Here is a 7958-nt window from a genome sequence, read left to right on the forward strand (position 1 = left end):
TTGGATAATCTGTGTTTTATGTAGACTTTGATTAGCAACACATGTAGCTGTACGCCCACGCATGTGCGTTAATACGTAAATATACAAATATAAATTTATCTATATATATTTATACAAAAACAATTGTCATATTTTATGCACAGCATAAATAGGCCTGTTTTGATTTATGTTTTAATTTACTTGACCTCACGCGGGCCGGACAGTGACAGCCAACGGGCCGGATGTGGCCCGCGGGCCGTACAATGCCCAGGTCTGATGAAAGGTGTTCATGAGCTTAAGAAGATTTGAAACGGCACTTTTAGTTAGATTTGGCTCATTAATTGCCCAGGGGCGAATGGCATCAGTTAATAATGGCTCAATAGTACTGACATCGTCATAAGTTACTTTGCTTGTCGGGTTAAAGTGCACGTGAACAAAATAAAATACGATACGATACATGGTCCGAATTCTTAAAAAATATTCTTTCCGGGTCCGGCTTATTTAAGTTTCTGTTAAAGAATGTAAATTTGTTTCTTCATTACATATTACAGCTGCATTTTCGGTGTAAAAAGACTGCATGGTTAAACAAGTGTTGCGTCTTTTTGCTTTTCTCCTCCATTTCTGTGTTCTTTAAAAGAGCACTGAATTGTTTTTACTGGGTACCTTTTCGAGGAGCCATGTTTTTCTATCAAACAATATTTTTGTAATATTTAACGGCCAATAAAAAACATTCCGAGCAATGTTTTTTTAAAAAAACAGTAAACCAATACCAAACAAGTATGAATACATCTACATGATGTAGTCATGTACCTCAACAAGCTTTCTAAAAACTTACCAAAAAAAACTTTGACAAAAACTTACCAAAAAACTTTTCTAAAATCTTTGATATATCAAAAGCAATAATGAACAACTTGATACCTGTGATGTTCGTTTTCTATTCACTGTCTGCAAGTGCTACATAAAAAGTTTACCACAAAAGCACGAGTTTAGCTACAAATCACGCTTAGAAATTTTGCCCACTGCCATTGCAAGCGTCACGTGTTGCAACGCATTGTGAGGTTTTCGCCATTGTCTGTTGACCAATCACAGTGCAGCATTTAAGGCGCCAACAAGTTTTCAAGTGAAACTGCGTCGCCGAAAGGTAGGGCTTTATTTTTAAGTGATTGATCGATGGCGGGATGATCGTCCGTTAACAGCCGATTCTAACTCCTGCTTATTAATAGACTGGTAATAAAATTTTGCCAAACCACATCAAAGCTTTTCGACCGAAAAGCAGGCCATACGGCACAAGTGCCGTCTTTAAAAACATTTGTTTTTATGTAGGCTACGCATACAGGCAGCGCTTTATTTATGTTTTACAAGTATTTTTTTATCGCTTTTACAATGTTGTAATATCTAAAAAGGTCACAACATTTCTTTAAGCTACCATTTCAAAAATATTTTTATTTATTTCCAATTAAGATTTTGCGTCCGAAAAAGAAATGCATCTCTTTTTTTGCATGCAAAATCTAGCGAAGTCATGGTACACATAATCGAATGGCCGGACTTGACAAACTCTAACATAAACGTAGGCACCAGTTCGCCATACAACTTCTGGCATACTCGGTGTATGTTTTTGTGGAGTAAGGGCCAAGTATGGACACACCACAGGTCAACCTTCCTATCATGAAAGGTCATTGTTAGGGGGAGCCGATCATTGACCGTAAACAGATAAGCAGTAGATAATCGTGTTTGACGGGCTGACGGCCGAATACAAAAGGTAGATAATTTCTGACAGGGTATCGAAGCAAGCACAGCATAAGAGCAGCAAGGCGCATGTGTTAGTTTTTTTCACACGTAAGTTACAAACTTTATCCACTTTTATTCTACTGCGTCACTCAAGAATGACAACCCCAGATATCGAATGTCGTCCGTCAATGGTCTCATGGCTAATTTAAATTTCGCGACACAATTTTAACGAATCATAACACGCCAGGCAACCTAGCATGAATCGTTTGCGCGCAGTGCACTATTAAAGAACCCGGAACCAGTTCAAAAGGAAATGTCGCACTTGACAAAAAATACTACCACGTAGATATGCATCTACTGGTTGATGATATGATGAAACGCCGTACTGCCAGATGATGCACACATAATGTGCACGCTGTGTCTTTGTCCATAGGGTTTTGGAACAAGGTGGTAACAGGGCACAGTCAACTTTTTTCATGTTGGCCATTGAGTTTTTCTAAAATGAGAAACAAGATATGCTATTTCACAAATTAAGTAGTACACAAGGCATAAAAACAGCTCTACAATACAGCGAAGTACGTAAACTCTCATTAATTTAAACTCTTATTTATAACAGATGATTATCACCTTGCTTATTTTTCCTGTCATTTACAAAAGCTTTATGTGCCTTGCCTCATTCACATCTTTAACCCCTATCACGCCAAACAAGTGGCAGACAAACTCTTCTGCTGTCTGACGGCATGGCTCGGCCCTGCACGACAAGTTGCAAAAGAAGTTGATGAACTGTCCATTGCTGTCATTTTCTAAGATGTCGTATGGTTTAGTTTTGCGTTTTTTGTAGAAAGCTGCTGTAAAATCACAGCCTGTGAAGGCATGCAGAGCTGGAACTACAGCAGAAAGTCCACGTTGTTTGTTCTCCATTGCCCATACTACACTGCTTATATCTATGTAACGGCACTTGTTTCTAGAACCACAATCCATTAAAGCGCGAACAAGCATGCCAACAAGTATCACAATGACATCAGTGTCACTGGTTCGGACCAGCACATTCCCAGGAACATATGCAGCGTGAAACGCAAGTGGGGTGTCTGCTTCCTCGTGTGTGTGATTCGCACACACTGCCCTCCGTGAGATAAAATCAGCGTCTTGTTTTCTAAGATGGATCCATATTGCTCTTTCTGCCTCTCTAGTGAAAGAAATTTTGCCAATTGGTTATTGAATATGCCATTCTGCAGCAACTTTTGGCAATTCTGTTCAGGCGCCTGCTCACTACCACTAATGAATGGTTGATCATACGTAATGTTCTTTCACTTTACGTACTTGTCGAACAGGACATGAAATTTCTTTCCTTTTCGGGAGCAAATGTGAACTAACGGGCGCCTTGCTAAATTTCCATGGGAGGAGATGTTGCCAATTGCCAAAAGGAAGGAGTGGAGCAGCAGTCCCCCGTCGATTTATGTTGCTTCAATATGAGGGAGAATTTGTACACCTTGCATCGACTCGAGCTTGTTTAGTAGCTTACTTTTTGAGGTCTTAACCTTTGAACCATCGGGTTGAGCAATAGACAATGGAACGACTGTGATGGGGTTAAGTTAAGACGTGTTGCAGATGAAAGTTTGTGTTTTCGGAAACGACTACCATCATGCGGATGAAACTATCCCTTAAACCAGTCGTTCTCAAACTGTGCGTCGCGACGCCCTGGTGCGTCGTTTCAATTTTTCAAGGGCGTCGCAGACTATTTCTGTTTCGTGCCTGAACTCAGTTTATCTTTATGAAAATGAGGTTAATTCATTACCTTTTATTTGCTGGTGCGTCGCAAGACTAAACAAACTTTTCGACATTGTAGACCTCATGCGCCCGACTTTAGGAAACGTGTAATTTAACTATAAAAAAAAAAAAAACAAATTGTGTAGGTGCTGTCCACTAGCCAAGCCATAGGAGTATATTGTTTATGCCACCATGCTATTACATCGCATGTTTCGCCAACTAGGTGTTTATTGTTCTGCTTATTCATGCATGATACGCCTACTAGGCGGTCTTTATTACTTGTCTTATTATTGCATATACGCCAATTAGGCGCTCTCTGTTTTTATTATCATTGCATGATACGCCAACTATAGCCGCTTTTCTACACATTGCAAAAGAACGAACAATCGAAGCTTGTCGTAGCTTCCGAGCATGGCTCGATACACGTACGTACTTTTTATCACAGTAAAACCGAAAGACTGTAAATCCTTGGTTTAAACAGAATCAGTCGGTTTTAAATGAAGGAATATATATTTCGCCTATGTGGCATCATCAGTTCCTGTAACCGAAATACAATACGATATAAAAATGATTGCTGAAACAAACACGATAAAATAAATAAAAGCAGTAAAACACTAAAACAAGATTTTACTGTTTCAAACTGTCAACGCTGTCTAAACCAACCTCAAACACAAACAGAACAAGCGAAAACTCCGGGCACTGAATCAAGGGAGAAAAAAATGAAAATACAGATATGAAAAGTAGGGCAGGCACGCGCATGCAGCAATAAACCAACGGTGGTGGGTACCGATGGAATTTCTAACGTATACGAGGCAGGACCATTTCTTGAATATTGATTGTAGCGTCCAATATTTTCTGCCATTTGGCCTCGCAGAAGTCTAAATTTTCTTTATTAGGTCTTTCAACAAAAGTAATGTAGGCTGGCGTAATGCCGTAATAGAGCTGCTTTGTCATTTTTTTCCTTGAAGTTGAAAGTTTTCCACACCGCTCTGTGTCCGCGCCACCGTACAGCAAATGGGTTCTTTGTTTGGCCAACATAACAAGCATTGCATTTTATGCATTTAGCCACATAAATACCGTAGTCGCGGCAACAAAGGGTTTGTTTGAGACGCATTTCTACAGCGGGTGTATTAATTGTGGTAGTATTGGGCACCATTGATTTATAGTTGCCGTAATGCCCACAAAGGCCGCAGTGTTGACATGGATGGGATCTGCCTGCTGTGCTTGATTTACGCTCTTCACACGCAATGCGCCTGTAGTTTGTCAGTAATCCTCCCAGTGTAGCTGGCCGTTTGTAAACCACGCAAACATTGGGTTGCAGGTTCCTTTCTTTTCCTGAAATCTGTAGCGACTTAGGAAAAGCCGTTGGCCAGACAAGTCTTGTGGTGTTGTTCTTTTTTGACTTTTTTGACTCTGTTGCCGTTGTGCTGTCCCAGGTCCAGGTTTTGGCAACTTTAAGGTTGTGCATTACTAGATTTTTCGGAAAATGCGATCGCAAACATTTCTGCTGCAGTCTTTCCAGGCTGGTATTATAGCGCTCGTCATTTTCGTTAAGTCTCCGCAATCGCCTTGCCTCCCCAACAACAATGGACTTAAATATGCTGAGTGGGTGGTGTGATGTTCCGTGTAAAAAAAGGCGATTGATTGCAGTTGGCTTAACGAAATCAGTCAAAATAAAACCGAAAGGATTTTGGGGAAAACATACATGCAGCACGTCCAGAAATTCCACCTGATCATCTTTCTTTGCAGTGCAGAGGTTGCGAAACGTCAGTTGAAGATTGTATATCTCCAGTCCCGTAGTCAGTGCCGCCTGTATCTGTCTATTTGAAGCAGGTCCGCTTGCAACCCAAATAATATCATCAATGAACCTTTTAAAAATTAGTGCTTGCTGTAATATGCCTTTTGCGCTCTTTATAATGTAGTGAAGGGCTACATTAGCTAAAGATACCGAATGGTTGTCTCCGGTTATTATTCCCTTGGTTTGTGTGTAATACTTTCCATCATACTTGGTAACTACATTGTCGATGGTGAACAGTATTAGGTGCAGTAGTTGATTCTGTCCCTTGCTGCTGAAGTTCGTCTGTTCTGAAAGCGCTTCAGAAACTGCATCTTTGATCAGTGACCTCGGAAGGCTTGGGTACAGGGCAACGACGTCTGCAGCCTTTATGTTAATGCGACGTCCTATTTGTTCAGCTCTATTTGAGTTTGCTTCTTTCCACTTCTTTACGGCATCCACATATTGCGTGCTGTCCCGACAGTATTCGTTTATTCCCGATTGACAGTATCTCACTGCAATAGGTTGCAGGATGTATTGGATCATTGCAGTGACTCGCGACGTCATTGTGTGACCAGCCGCTTGCACCAGTCTTACGGGAATGTCTCGGGCCACAACAGTTGTAAGCTCGTTTTGTGTTAGCTTGTGCGTTTTTAGAAGTGGATAAGCATATGCAGGGTTTTGGTTGTCAAAGTATTTCGCACGAGCACCTGAAACTTTGTGGTAGTTATATGCCCTGTAACCTTCACGCCAACAGCACACAAAAGTATTTCTTCCGATATTACACCTTCAGAGTAGAACACAATTTTGCCATCCTTGTCAGTTTTGCACATGTTTCCGCATCCAATTGCTCTTTGTTTGGCCTGGAATTGTTTGGAAGCCTTAGGTTATGAGGCAGCGATGAGACATAGTCAAAAGACGGTTTATCTTTAAAGACGCGTGCCCACTCTACTCGTCTTATGTGCGAATGAAAGTTTAACCACTCCTCGTCTCTTACACGATTGCTCCAATCCGGAGTGGGCGCAAAACCAAGCCCACGGGATAGCAATGATGTAGTGTTATCGTCGAGAACTTGACTCGATTTATTTAAAATTGTAACTTCCATGTCGCATTGAGCTTGATTTTTTTTCTGCCAGAATTTACGTGCCCGGTACCGCTGTTTGCTGCGTTTGTTTTTTGCTTTATGTGCCGTACTTGTTGGTTGCAGACACTGCCTTTTCTTTCTTTGCTTTTTCCACAGCCACCAGAATTTACGCTCAAACTTTAGGCGCTTTTCATGCTTGTGACGTAAAAGGCGCGTTTTGATCTTAGCCGAAATATTTGCCCAGGTTACTTCTGCAATTTTTGATTTCGGCATCTCAGTTATCTGTTTTAAAACCCGCCGGGATTGCTGCAATAAAAGAAGATCGAAGTCCATTCCCCGTTTTTGGTTAGAGGGTAGCAGCACATTCATTTTAACGCATTTTTGTAGAAAGGCGATTTTGGGCTCCGTTTCAACAATTCTCATGAATACTCGTTGTTCTTTGCTGTCGTGCATGGTGATCCAATGTCCAAGTGAATGATCAAAACGATAACTTTAGTAATAGATCAAAACCATCAACAGCATGTCTTAAACTGACGATCACTGTTTGCCTTTTGAACTTTAATACGGCAACCTGGGACAGCACAACGGCAACAGAGTCAAAAAAGAACAACACCACAAGACTTGTCTGGCCAACGGCTTTTCCTAAGTCGCTACAGATTTCAGGAAAAGAAAGGAACCTGCAACCCAATGTTTGCGTGGTTTACAAACGGCCAGCTACACTGGGAGGATTACTGACAAACTACAGGCGCATTGCGTGTGAAGAGCGTAAATCAAGCACAGCAGGCAGATCCCATCCATGTCAACACTGCAGCCTTTGTGGGCATTACGGCAACTATAAATCAATGGTGCCCAATACTACCACAATTAATACACCCGCTGGAGAAATGCGTCTCAAACAAACCCTTTGTTGCCGCAACTACGGTATTTATGTGGCTAAATGCATAAAATGCAATGCTTGTTATGTTGGCCAAACAAAGAACCCATTTGCTGTACGGTGGCGCGGACACAGAGCGGTGTGGAAAACTTTCAACTTCAAGGAAAAAAATGACAAAGCAGCTCTATTACGGCATTACGCCAGCAACCACACTGATATTTTAAAACAGAAACCCGACATCGCTACATGTTTCTACATTACTTTTGTTGAAAGACCTAATAAAGAAAATTTAGACTTCTGCGAGGCCAAATGGCAGAAAATATTGGACGCTACAATCAATATTCAAGAAATGGTCCTGCCTCGTATACGTTAGAAATTCCATCGGTACCCACCACCGTTGGTTTATTGCTGCATGCGCGTGCCTGCCCTACTTTTCTTATCTGTATTTTCATTTTTTTCTCCCTTGATTCAGTGCCCGGAGTTTTCGCTTGTTCTGTTTGTGTTTGAGGTTGGTGTAGACAGCGTTGACAGTTTGAAACAGTAAAATCTTGTTTTAGTGTTTTACTGCTTTTATTTATTTTATCGTGTTTGTTTCAGCAATCATTTTTATATCGTATTGTATTTCGGTTACAGGAACTGATGATGCCACATAGGCGAAATATATATTCCTTCATTTAAAACCGACTGATTCTGTTTAAACCAAGGATTTACAGTCTTTCGGTTTTACTGTATTAAAGTTCAAAAGGCAAACA

This window comes from Phallusia mammillata, chromosome 3 (genome assembly GCF_965637545.1).
Source record: "Phallusia mammillata chromosome 3, kaPhaMamm4.hap1.1, whole genome shotgun sequence".
NCBI lineage: Eukaryota > Metazoa > Chordata > Ascidiacea > Phlebobranchia > Ascidiidae > Phallusia > Phallusia mammillata.